At 37.3% G+C, this 14,133-nt stretch overlaps 1 protein-coding gene across 2 annotated transcripts in view; it reads right to left on the bottom strand.

Moving 5' to 3' along the window:
* Nucleotides 1-14,133, bottom strand: part of GRM2 (glutamate metabotropic receptor 2) — a 69,212-nt gene that overhangs the window by 35,179 nt on the left and 19,900 nt on the right. The window lies entirely within an intron of this gene.

The following is a 14,133-nucleotide window of genomic DNA, read 5'->3' as shown; positions in this document are numbered from 1 at the left end:
GAAACAGGAAAGTATGACACATTCACAGGAGAAATGACCAGAAATTGTCCCTGAGGAAGCACAGACATTGAGTCTACCAGAAAAAGAATCTAAATCAACAGTCCTACATATTCTCAAAAAGCTACAGGATATCAGGGACAAAGAGTTTAAGGAAACTGGGACAACAATGTATGAACAAATAGAGAATATTGATAAAGAAAAATAAATTATAAAAAGGAACCAAATAGAAAATCTAGAGTTGAAATGTACAGTAACCAAAATGAAAACTACTAAAAGGTAGTTTTCAGCAGATTTCAGCAGGCAGAAGAAAGAATCAGTGAACTTGAAGATAGGACAATCCAGTCTGAGGAGAATAAATAAAAGAATAATGAAGAAAGGGGAACAGAGCTTAGGAGAGTGAGACACCATCAAAAGTACTAAAATATGCATAATGGGAATCCCAGATTAAGAGGACAGAGAGTAAGGGGCAGACAGAATATGTGAAGACACAGTGCCTGAAAACGTCTCACATTTAATAAAATACAATAATCTAAATATCCTAAAAGTTCAATGAACTCCAAGAAGGATAAACGTAAAGAAACCCACACTGAGGCACTTTATAATTAAATTGTCTAAGGCCAATGACAAAAAGAGAATCTTAACATTAGCCAAAGAAAAATTCATCATGCATAAGAGACTTAGTAAAATTAATGGATTTCTCATTAGAAATCAGGGAGATGAGAAGGGAGTGGGATATTTTTAAAGAGCCCCTAAGAGACTTTAGATTCAAAGACAGAAAGGTTGAAAGTAAAAGGATGAGGGGTGCTTGGGTGGCTCAGTTGGTTAAGCGTCTGACTTCGGCTCAAGTCATGATCTCACAGTTTGTGAGTTCAAGCCCTACGTCAGGCTCTGTGCTGACAGCTTACTCAGAGCCTGAAGGCTGCTCTGGATTCTGTCTCCCTTTCTCTCTGCCCCTCCCCCGCTCACACTGTGTCTCTGTCTCTCTCAAAAATAAACAAGCATTAAAAAAAAAAAGAAAGTAAAAGGATGGAAAGACAGATTCCATGCAAACAGTAAACAAAAGAGCTGTAATGGCTGTACTATTACTATTTTAAAAAGAGAGATCTCGGGGTGCCTGGGTAACTCAGTCAGTTAAGCGTCCAATTTCGGCTCAGGCTGTTGCATTGGACTCTGTGCTAACAGCTCAGAGCCTGGGGCCTGCTTCAAATTCTGTGTCTCTTTTTCTCTATGGCCCTTCCCCACTTGTGCTCTCTCTCTCTCAAAAATAAATAAAAACAATTTAAAAAATGAAAAAAAAAAAAAGAGAAAGATCTCAAACAGAAAGGGGACAAAAATGTCAACCAGCAATACTATATTCAGCAAAACTGTCCTTCAAGAATGAGGTAAAAATAAAGACTGTCCCAGACCAACAAAATCTGTGGGAGTTTTTCACCATTAGACATGCCTTATGAGAAGTACCAACAAGAGTTCTTTAAGTTGAAATGAAAAGACATTAAACAGGAACATGAAAGCATATGAAAGTATAAATCTTACTAGTAAAGGTAAGTATAAAGACAAATACAGAATACTGTCATACTGTAATGGTAATGTAATGGTAATGTAAATCACTTTTAACACTGGTGTAAAAAGTAAAGTACAGAAGTATTAAGAATAACTATAAACGGGCGCCTGGGTGACTCAGTCAGTTAGGTGTCTGACTTCAGCTCAAGGCATGATCTCACAGTTCGTGGGTTCGAGCCCTGAATCAGGCTCTGTGCTGGCAGCTCAGAGCCTGGAGCCTACTTCAGATTCTGTGTCTCCCTCTCTCTCTGCACCTCCCCCACTCACACTCTGTCTCTCTCTCAAGGACAAATTTTTAAAAAAAAAATTTTTAAAGAATAACTATAAACAAAGTTGTTAATGAAAGCACAAATTTTTAAAAAAGTAAAATCTGGGGCACCTGGGTGGCTCAGTCGGTTAAGCGGCAGACTTGGGCTCAGGTCATGATCTCACAGTTTGTGGGTTTGAGCCCTGCGTTGGGCTCTGTGCTGACAGCTCAGAGCCTGGAACCTGCTTCAGATTCTGTGTCTCCCTCTCTCTCTGCCCCTTCCCTGCTCACATGCGCATGCGCGCTCTCTCTCTCAAAAATAAACATTAAAAAAAAATTTTTTTTAAGGTAAAATCTGACATCAATAACAAAACATGTGTGTGGGGGGGATAACATGTAGAGTTTTTATATATGATTAAAGTTAAGTTGTTACAGCTTAAAATAGACTGACATACCTATAAATTGTTTGATGTAAACCTCACAGTAAGCACAAAGGAAATAACCCAAAGTAGGTACACAAAAGATAAAGAGAAAAGAATCAAAGCATATCACGACAAAAAAATCCCTTCAAATCACAATAAAGACAAGAGAGTAAGATAGGAATAAGAGAGCTCCCCAAAAGACATAAAACAATTAACAAAATGGTAAGAGTAAGTCCTTACCTATCAATAATTACTTCAAATATAAATAGACTAAACAATCCAATCAAAAGACATATCGTGGATGAATGGATTTACACTTGATCTTAGCCAAAAGGCCAAGAAGCATGGGTGAATGGATTTAAAAACAAAGCCGGGGCACCTGGGTGGGTTAATTGCTGAGCATCCAACTCTTGATTTTGGCTCAGGTCATTATCTTAAGGTTCAGTTAGTGAGTTTGAGCCTTGTGTCAGGTTCCACACTGACAGAGCAGAGCCTGCTTGGGATTCTCTCTCTCCCTCTCTCTCTGCCCCTAACCCCCTCAAAATAAACAAATTAATTTAAAAAAAAAAGGAAATCCTTTAAAAAAATAAGAAAAAAAAAAAAAAAAAAAACAACATGCTGTCTACAAGTCACCTTAGATTTAAGGACACACATAGGCTACACATGAAGGGATAGAGGAAGATATTACATGCAAATGGGAACCAAGAGAGTAGCAAAGAAGGTTATTGTATAATGATTAAAGGGTCAATGCAACAAGAATATATAACAGCTTGAAATATGCGTACACTCAACATCAAAGCACCTAAGTATACACAGCCAATGCTGGCAGATATAAATGGAGAAATACACACCAATACAATAAAATAGTAGGAGATTTTAATACCCCACTCTCAGTAATGGATAAATCATCCAGACAGAAAATCAATAAGGAAACAGAATTGAACAACACTATAGACCAAATGGCTCTAACAGGCCTATGTAAAACATTCCCCCCAACAGCAGCAGCATATTCATTTTTCTCAAGGGCACATTTTTTTCTCCAGGATAGATCATATGCTAGGTCACAAAACAAATCTTAATAAACTTAAGAAGAGTGAAGTCATTCCAAGTATCTTTTCTAATCACAATGCAATGAAAATAGAAACCAATAACAGAAAGAAAAGGGGGAAATTCACTAATACATAGAAATTAAACAACCAACTCTTAGCCGTTGAGCCAAAGAAGAAATAGAAAAGGAAATTAGAAAATATATTCATAAACAAACAAAAGTGAAAATACCTTATACCAAAACTTGTAAGATGTAGCAAAAGCAGTTGTACAAAGGAAATTTATAGCAACAAATGTCTATCTAAAATAGAAGATTTCAGGGGCCCCTGCCTGGCTCAGTGGGTACAGTATCTGACTTTTGATCTCACAGTTGTGAGTTCAAGCCCCACACTGGGCACGGAGCCTACTTAAAAAATAAAAATAAATAAGTAAATAAAAATAGGAGATTTCAAACAACCTAACTTTATACCGCAAAGAACTAGAAAAAGAACAAACTAAACCCCAAATCGGTAGAAAGAAAAAAATAAAGCAGAAATAAATGAAACAGAGAATACAAAAACAATTTAAACATTGATAAAATTAAGGGTTGATGGACTAAGAAAAAGAGAGAAGATTCAAATAAATAAAATTGTGAGTAAAAAAGGAAACTTTACAATTGATGCTACAGAAATAAAAAGAATCATAAGGGACTATTATGAAAAACTATATGCCAACAAACTGGGCAATGCAGCAGAAGTCAAAAAATTCCTAGAAACACATCATCTATCAAGACTGAATCAACAAACAGAAAGCCTGGACAGACCAATAACAAAAAGGAAGGCTAAAGCTGCAATCAAAACACTCCCAACAACAGAAGACATGAATACACATTTTTCCAAAGAAGACATCCAGATGGCTAACAGACACATGAAAAGATGCTCAACATCACTCATCATCAGGGAAATACAAATAAAAACCACAATGAGATACCACCTCACACCTGTCAGAATGGCTAAAATTAACAACACAGGAAACAAGTGTTGGCAAGGATGTGGAGAAAGGGAAACCCTCCTGCACTGTTGGTAGGAATGCAAACTGGTGCAGCCACTCTGGAAAACAATATGGAGGTTCCTCAAAAAGTTAAAAATATAACTATCTTAGATCTAGCAATTACACTACTAGGTATTTACCCAAAGGACACAAAAATACAGATTCAAAGGTGTACATGGATCCTGATGTTTGTAGCAGCATTATCAAAAATAGCTGATCTATGGAAAGAGCCCAAATGTCCACTGACTAATAAATGGATAAAGAATAAGTGGCATATATGCAATCGAATATTAGCCATCAAAATGAATGAAATCCTGCCATTTGCGATGATGTGGGTGGAGCTAGAATGTATTATGCTAAGTGAAATAAGTCAGTCAGAGAAAAACAATACCATATGATTTCACTCATATGTGCAATTTAAGAAACAAAACAGATGAACATACAGAATGGGGGACAAAAAAGAGGGAAACAAACTGTAAGAGACTTATGGATGGAGAACAAACTAAGGGCTGATGGAGAGAGATGGGTGGGGTATGGGATACATGGGTGATGGGTATTAAGGAGGGCACCTGTTCTGATGAGCCCGGGTGTTGTATGTAAGTGATGAACCACTGAATTCTACTCTTAAAACCAATACTGCACTGTATGTTAACTAACTAGAATTTAAATAAAATTTTGAAAAAAAAAAAAAACCCACTCTCAACAAATAAAAGTCTAGGACCAGATAGCTTCATGGGTGAATTCTACCAAACATTTAAAGAAAAATTAAAAACAGTCCCCAAACTCTTACAAATTAGAAGAAGAGAGAACACTTCAAATTCATTTTATGAGGCCAATACTACCCTGATACAAAAGTCAAAAACACCACAAGAAAAGAAAACTTCAGGCCAATATTCTTGATGAATATAGATGCAAAATCCCTCAAGAAAATACTAGCAAACCAAATTTATTAGCTCATTAAAAGGATCATACAAAGTGACCAAGTAGGATTTATCCCTAGAATACAAAGATCCCAGGGACCTGGGGGCTCAATCGGTTAAGCATGTGACTTGATTTTGGCTCAAGTCATGATCCCAGGGTCATGGGATCGAGCCCCATGTCAGGCCCCCCGCTGTGAAGCCTATTTAAGATACACTCTCTTTTTCTGCTGCCCCTCTCCTCCACTCCCATTCTCTCTCTCTCTCAAATAAAAAAACAAAACAAACAAAAAGATCCCAACAAACGCAAATAAATCAGTGTGAGATACCACATTAACAGAACGAAGGATAAAAATCACATGATCATCTCAAGATGCAGAAGAACATTTGACAAAACTCAACACCCTTTTGTGATTGAAACAAAACCACAACTCTCAACAAATTAGGTATCGAAGGAACTTACGTCAGGGGTACGCAGACGGCTCAGTCAGTTAAGCAACCTACGCTCAGGTTCATGAGTTCAAGCCCTGCATGGGCTTCTCTATCTCTCTCTCTCTCTGTCCCTCCTCCATTCTTTCTCAAACATAAATAAACATTAAAAAAAAAAAAAGACGCTTATTTAGAAGGAACATAATAAAGGACATTTACGAAAAGCCCAAAGTTAATAGCATACTCAGTGGTGAAATCATACTCAGTGGTGAAAAGGTGAAAGTTTTTTCTCTAAGATTTGGAGCAAGGAATGGGTGTCCACTCTTATCTCTTCTATTCAACATAGTACCAGAAGTCTTACTCAGAGCAATTAAGCAAGAAAAATTTTAAAAACTCTAAATCCAAAAGAAAAAAGTAAAATGATCTGTTTGCAGATGTCATGATCTCATATGTTAAAAACCCTAAAGATTACACACACACACACACACGCGCGCACACACACACACACACACACACACACACAAAAAACCTGTTAGACCTAAACACTTTCAGTAAAGTTTCAGGATGCAAAATCAACAAACAAACAAAACTCAGGTGTATTTCTTTGTTTTTTTAAATTTTTTTAATGTTTACTTTTGAGAGAGAGACAGAGTGTAAGGGAGGGGGTGAGGGGGAAGAGAGGGAGACACCGAATCAAGAGCAGGCGCCAGTGTCTGAGCTGTCATCATAAAGCCTGACACGGAGCTGGAACCCACGAACTGTGAGACCATGACCTGAGCCGAAGTCAGACACTTAACCAACTGAGCCACCCAGACGCCCCAATCAGTTGCATTTCTATACACTAACAATGACCTATCTGAAAAGAAAATTAGGAAGACAGTACCATTTACAATAACATCAAAAAGAATAAAATACCTGGGAATAAACTTAACCAAGGAGGTGAAACTTTAAACTATAAAACACTTTAAACTATAAAACACTGATGAGAGAAATTAGAGACATAAATTAATGGAAGAATACCCCATGTTTATGGATTAGAAAAATTAATGCCATCAAAATGTCCATATGATCCAAAATAATCTACAGATTCAATTTAATCTCTATCAAAATTCCAATGGCATTTTTTTTTACAGAAATAACAAAATTCATTTGGAACCAAAGAAGACCCCAAATAACCAAAGCAATTTTGAGCAAGAAGGATAATGCTGGAGGTATCCTATTCCTTGATTACAGACTATATTATAAAGCTCCAGTAATCAAACAGTATGGTATTGACATAATAATAGACATATAGGTCAGTGGAACTGAATAGGGAGCCCAGAAATAAACCCATGCATATATGATCAATTGGTCTTCGACAAGGGTGCCAAGAATGCACAACAGGGAAAAAAACAGTCTCTTCAACAGGTGGTAATGGGAAAATTAGACTTCCACATGCAAAAGAAAGATATTGTACCTTTATTTCACACCACATATAAAAGTCAACTCAAAATGGATTAAAGACTCAAATGTAAAAGCTAAAACAATAAAACGTTTAGAAGAAAACATAGGGAAAACCTTCTAGACATTGGACTTGGTATGATTTCTTGGATATGAACAAAAGCACAGGCATTTAAAAAAATACATAAGTGGGACTCCACCAAATTAAAAAGCTTCTTCACAACAAAGGAAACAATCAACAAAATGAAAAAGCAACTTATGGAACAGGAGAAAATATTTGCAAACCATCTATCTGGTAAGGGGTCAATATCCAAAAAATATAAGGAACTCCTACAACTCAGTAACAACAAACGAACAAACAAACAAAAAAACCAAATAGGTAAAGGACTTGAACACACATTTCACCAAAGACGACATACAAATGGCCAATAGGTAAATGAAAATGTGCTCAACATCACTCATCATCAGGGAAATGCAAATCAAAACCGCAGTAAGATATCTCCTTACACCTTTCAGAATGGCTAGAATCAAAAAGACAAGAAACAAGGAGCACCTGGTGGCTCAGTCAGTTAAGCATCTCTCAGTTTTGGCTCAGGTCATGATCCCATGGTTTGTTGGACTGGACCCTGTAGGGCTCTGAGCTGACAGTGTGGAGCCTGTCTAGGATTCTCTCTCTCCCTCTCTGTCCATCTCTCTCTCCATCTCTCAAAAAAAAAAAAAAAAAAAAAGACAAGAAACAAGTGTTGGTGAGGATGTGGAGAAAAAGGAAGTCCCATACACTTGTGATGGGAATGTAAATTGGTGCAGCCACTGTGGAAAACAATATAGAGTTTCCTTAAAAAAATTTAAAATAGAATTACGATATGATTAATTCCACTACTAGATATTTATCCAAAGAATATGAAAACACTAATTCTAAAAGATATATGCACTTGTATGTTTATTGCAGCATTATTTACAATAGCAAAGATATGGAAGCAACCAAGTTGCCTATCAATAGATGAATGGACAAAGAAGATGTGGTCTATATGCACAATAGAATATTACTCAGCCATAAAAAAGAATGAGATCTTGTCATTTGCAACAACATGATTGGACTTAGAGTACATAATGCTAAGTGAAATAAGTAAAAAAGAGAAAGACAAATACCATATGATTTTACCCACATGTGGAATTTAATAAACAGAACAAATAAAAAACAGAGAAAAGAGACAAACAAAAAACCAGACTCTTTTTAATGTTTATTTATTTATTTTGAGAGAAAGAGAGAGAGTGAGCAGGGGAAGGGAAGAGAGAAGAGAGGGAGAATCCCAAGCACACGCCACGCCATCAGTGCAAAGTCTATCGTGGGACTTGATCCCACAAACCGTGAGATCATGGCCTGAGCTGAAATCAAGTGTTGGACGCTTAACTGACTGAGCCACCCAGGTGCTCCCCCGAAACCAGACTTTTAAATACAGAGAACAAACTGATGGTTGCCAGAGGGGAAATGGGGGGTGGTGGTGGTGGTGGGTGAAATAGATAAAGAGGATTAAGAGTACACTTATCATGATGAGCACTGAGTAATGTATACAGTTGCTGAATCATCGTGGGGGGTGAGAAAAAACAGAATTGTTGAATCATTATGTTGTGCAAAGTAATATAACACTGTATGCTAATTATACTTCAGTTGAAAAAAAAAAAGAAAGAAAACGTGACATATATCCTATCACACACTCACAGTGGGATATTAGTGGCCATAAAAAGGAAGGAAATGCTGTCATTTGCAACACGAATAAACCTGGAGGACATTATGCTAAGTGAAATAAGCCAGATACAGAAGGACAAATACTGCATGATCCCACTTTTATGAGAAATCTAAAATAGTCAAATTCAAAGAGAGTAGAATAATCATTACCATAATGCTTGGGAGAAGTGGCGGCCAAAGCGTACAAAGTTTCAGTTATGTAAGATGAGTAAATTCTGGAGATCTGCCACACAACATAGAGCCCATAATGAACAATACTGTATTGTATACTTAAATATTAGCTAAGAAGGTAGATTTTTTTTTTTTTTTTTTTTTTTGCCAAGGGCTCTTAGCAAAAAAGAAAAAAATTTTAATTTAGTAAATAAAGAGAAAGGAAGGAATCTTTTGGATGGCCTTGATTTCAGTGATGGTCTCATGGGTGTAGACTTATCTCCAAACTAATGGTATTGTATACATTAAATATGTACAGCTTTCTGTATGTCAATCATGCCTTGAAAGAGTGGCTTTAAAAAGAATTATAAGAGGGGCTCCTGGGTGGCTCAGTTAGTTAAGTGTCAGACTCTTGGTTTTGGTTCAGGTCATGATCTCTCTGTTTGGGAGTTCGAGCCCCGCTGTCAGCACAGAGCCTGTTTGGGATTCTCTCTCCCCCTCTCTCTCTCTGCCCTTCTCCCACTCATACTCACTCATTCTCTCTCCTTCTCTCTCTCAAAATAAATAAGTAAACTTAAAAAATTGTTTTTAATAAAAAGAATTCTAAGTATACTATGAACAATTATACTCCAACAAATAGGATAATATAGATGAATTGGACCCATTCATAGAAACACACAAATTATCAAAACTGCCCCAAAGAAAAATCTGAAATAGACCTATCAGAGATTGAATCACTAATCAAAAACCTCCCAATATGAAAAGGTCAGGATCAGGTGGCTTTACTGGTGAATTATACTAGACATTTAAAAAATTAACACCAACCTTTTCCAAACTCTTCCAGAACACAGAAGAAAGAATACTTCCTAACTCATTCTATGAGGCCAATATTACCCTCATGCCAAAACCAGGCATGGATGCCACAAGGAAAGAAAACTGCAGATCGATATCCCTTATGAATCTAGATGCGAAAATCCTCAACAATATACGACTAAAGCAGATCCAAAAGCATATTAAAAAGACTGTACACAATGACCAAGTGAGATTTATCCCTGGGATTTAAGGCGGTTCAACATACAAAAACCATTCAATGTAATAGAACAAAGGGGAAAAAATCCTACGAACATCTCCATTGATGCAGTGAAAGCTTTTGGCAAAATCCAACATCCTTTCATGATGAAAACATTCAGAGAACAAGGAATGGAAGATCCTGAACATGATAAAGGGCAATTAGGAAAACGCCCCTGCTAACATCATACTCAATGGTAAAAAGACACAGCTTTCTCCCTAAGATTAGAAATAAAGACAAGGATGCCCACTTTCACCAATGTTCTTCAACACTGTACTGGAAGTTCTAACCAGAGAAATTAGGCAAGGGAAATAAAGCATCCAAACTGGAAAATAAAGAATAAAGCTATCTCTGTTCACAGGTGACATAATTGCACAAATAATACATCCCAAAGAATTTTTTTTTAAAAACTACTAGAAGTAAGAAAGGAATTCAGCAAAGTGGCAGATACAATACCAACACACAAAAATCAGTTGTGCTACTATACGCCAGTAATGAACAATCTGAAAATGAAATTAAGAAAACAATTCCATAATTTACAATAGTATCACAAAGAATAGCGTATCTAGGAACAAATCTACTCAGGGAAGTGAAAGACTCACATATGGAAACGATAAAATATTGCTGAAAGAAATTATAGAAGATCTAAGTAAATAGAAAAACATCCTGTGTTCATGGGTTGGAAGACTTAATAATTTTGTTAAGATGGCAATAATCCCCAAAGTGGGCTACAAATCCAGTACAATTCCTATCAAAACTCCAATGGTCTTATCTACAGAAATAAAAAAGCAAATCTTCAAATTCATATGGAATTGAATAGTCAAAACAATTTTGAAAAAAAAAAGGACAAAATTAGAGTACTCACATTTCACAATTTCAAAACTTACTATGAAATTATAGTAATCAAATCAGTGTGGTACAGGCATACAGATAGATGTAGTGCTGAGACGACTACTCATATGCAAAAAATGAAGTTGGACTCCTCCCACTGTACATAAAAATTAACTCACAATGGATCAAGGACCTAAATATAAGAGCTAATACCATAAAACTCTTAGAAGAAGGCAAGGGGTAAAAATCTTCATGACCTTGGATTTGGCAATGAATTTTTAGGTTACACCAAAAGCATAAGCAACAAAAGGGAATATAGATAAATTATTTCACCGAAATAAAAAACGTGAGTGCATCAAAGGACATTATCAAGAAAGCAAAAGAATATTTACAAATCATACATCTGATAACGGTCTGGTATCCAACCATCAGCTAAGTGAAAGAAGCCAGACACACAGGATCACATACTGCATGATTCCGTTTATACCAATATCCAGAATAGGAAAATCAATAGAGATAGAAAGTAGATTGATTGGTGATTTGCCACAGGCTGAAGGAAGGAAGAATGGGGAGTAACTGCTTAATGGGTCCAGGGTTTTATTTGAGATGATGAAAATGTTTCAGAACTATAGAGAGGTGTTGATTGTGTAACATTGTGAATTTATTAAATGCCACTGAATTGCCAATTTTAAAATGGTTAGTTTTATGTTATATTAGTTTTGCCTCTTAAAAAAAAGTATAGACCAAAAAAACAGGAGAAAATGTTCACAAACTTGGGGCAGGCAAAGATTTCTTGGACAGATCATAAAGGTACTAACCATATACCAGAGGGAAGGGGGGCAGGCGAATGGGCAAAATGGGTGAAGAAGAGTGCGTGATACAGGCTTCCAGTCATGGAATGAATAAGTCATGAGGATAAAAGGCACAGCATAGGGAGTACAGGCAATGGTACTGTAATAGCATGTCTGGTGACAGATGGCAGCTACACCTGTGGTGAGCACAGCAGAACATATAGAGAAGTTGAGTCACTATGCTGTACACCTGAAATCAATGTCACATTGTGTGTCAACTATACTAAAAAAAAAATGTAAGGCACTAACCATAAAAAAACAAAATTAAAGTCTTTGCTCATTAACTGAGTAAGATAAGTAAAAGCAAAGCTACAGAATAGGGAAAAGGTTCACAATACATTTATCCAATAAACTCATCCTGCACATATAAAGAATTCCTACAAAACAGTATTAAAAAAATAAATAGTCCAATAAAAATGGGCAAAAGATTTGAAGTACTTCAAAAAAGAAGATACAGAATAGCTGAAAAGAAGGAGAGAAACTGCTCAGTATAATTTACCACCAGAGAAACACAAATTAAAACCATAATAAGGGGGCGCCTGGGTGGCTCAGTTGAGTATCTGACTTCTGCTAAGGTCATGATCTTGTGGTTGGTGAGTTCCAGCCCCATATTGGGCTTGCTGCTGTCATCCCAGAGCCCGCTTCCGATCCTCCGTTCCCCTCTCTGCCCTTCCCCAGCTCACAGGCACACACACATGCGCGCTCTCTCTTAAAAATGAACATTAAACACACACACACACACACACACACACACACACACACACACACACACAGTAAGATGCCACTAGACACCCACTACAGTTAAAAGGACTGGCAAGTGGCAAAGAGTATCTGGGATATATTGGTGTAAAATGGCACAATCAAGGGGTGCCTGGGTGGCTCATTCGGTTAAGTGTCTGACCTCAGCTCAGGTCATGATCTCGTGGTCCATGAGTTAGAGATCCGCGTCAGGCTCTGTGCTGACAGCTCAGAGCCTGGAGCCTACTTCAGATTCTGTGTCTCCCTCTCTCTCTGACCCAACCCTACTCACACTCTGTCTCTCTCTGTCTCTCAAAAATGAATAAATGTTGAAAAAACAGTTTTTAATGGCATAATCACTTGAGAAAACCATTTGGAAATTTCTAATAAAGATTAAAAATCCCTGACTCTATGACTCAGCCATTCTACTCTTAGGCATTTACTAGAGAAAGTTGAAAACCTATGTCTACAAAAAGCCTTGCTCAAAAGTGTTCATAGTAGATGTATTTATAATAGCTTTAAAAATTGGAAACAATCCAATATACATCTACAGGAGAATGGAGAGCGGAATTCCAGTGTATTTGTACAACGGAATATTACTCGGCAATAAAAAAGAAACAAAGATTCGATTCTCACAGCAACATGGATGAATCACATAAACAGATTTAGAGAAAAAAGTCAGACACAAAAGGGTACATATGGTATGACTCTATTTATATAAAGTTCTAGGCAAAGCTAGTTAATGGTGATCAGAATCAAACAGTGGTCATCTCTGGGAGGACGTGGTAGTTACTGGAAAAGGGGCAAGGGGGATCTTTGAGGAGGAAAGAGAAAGTTATATATCTAGATTTGGGTGATGTTTACATCAGGGTACACGTTTGTCAAAATTCACAGAATTGTACCCCTAAAATCTGTGCATCTTATAGTATGCAGAATACTGCTCAATATTTGTTTTAAAATCAGACAAGCCTCAAATCTCCCTACAGCAACCACTCAAGGCTAGAAGACAACAGAGAAATGCCCACCAAGTTTTGAGGGGAAGAGTGTGGACCGTGAGGAAGGTGGTCGAAGGTACAGGCCTCCAGTGACAAAACAAGTGAGTGCTAGGGATGTCCCCTACCGCGTAGTGACTGAAGCTATGCTGCTGCAAGCTTATACAGGGAAGTCAACAGAGTGGATCCCAAGAGTTCTTGTCACAAGGAAAAAAGGTTTTTTCCTTGTTTTGCTTTTTCTTTTCATTTTATCTCCAAGAGATAACAGATGCTAAATTTTTTGTGGTGATCATTGCACAATATGTGTAAGTCAGACCACTCTGCTGTACACCTGAGATACACAGAGATATGGGTCGACTGTATCAATAAAACTGGGGGAAAAAGAGATATTTTTTAAAGTTTTTTTTTTATGTTTACTTTTATTTTTTGAGAGAGGGACAGAGTATGAGCGGGGAGGGGCAGAGAGAGGGGGAGACACAGAATCCAAGAAGGCTCCAGTCTCCCAGCTGTCAGTACAGAGCCCTACACGGGCTCAAACTCACCAATCGCGGAATCATGACCTGAGCCGAAGTCGGACACTCAACGGACTGAGCCACCCAGACGCCGCTAAAAAGTTTTGTGTGTGTGTGTGTGTGTGTGTGTGTGTGTGTGTGTGTGTGTGTGT

The sequence above is a fragment of the Panthera uncia genome, chromosome A2 (assembly GCF_023721935.1).
Source record: "Panthera uncia isolate 11264 chromosome A2, Puncia_PCG_1.0, whole genome shotgun sequence".
NCBI classification, from domain to species: domain Eukaryota; kingdom Metazoa; phylum Chordata; class Mammalia; order Carnivora; family Felidae; genus Panthera; species Panthera uncia.
The sequence above is the reverse complement of the archived record's forward strand: the minus strand, read 5'-3'. Positions and strand labels throughout refer to the sequence as shown.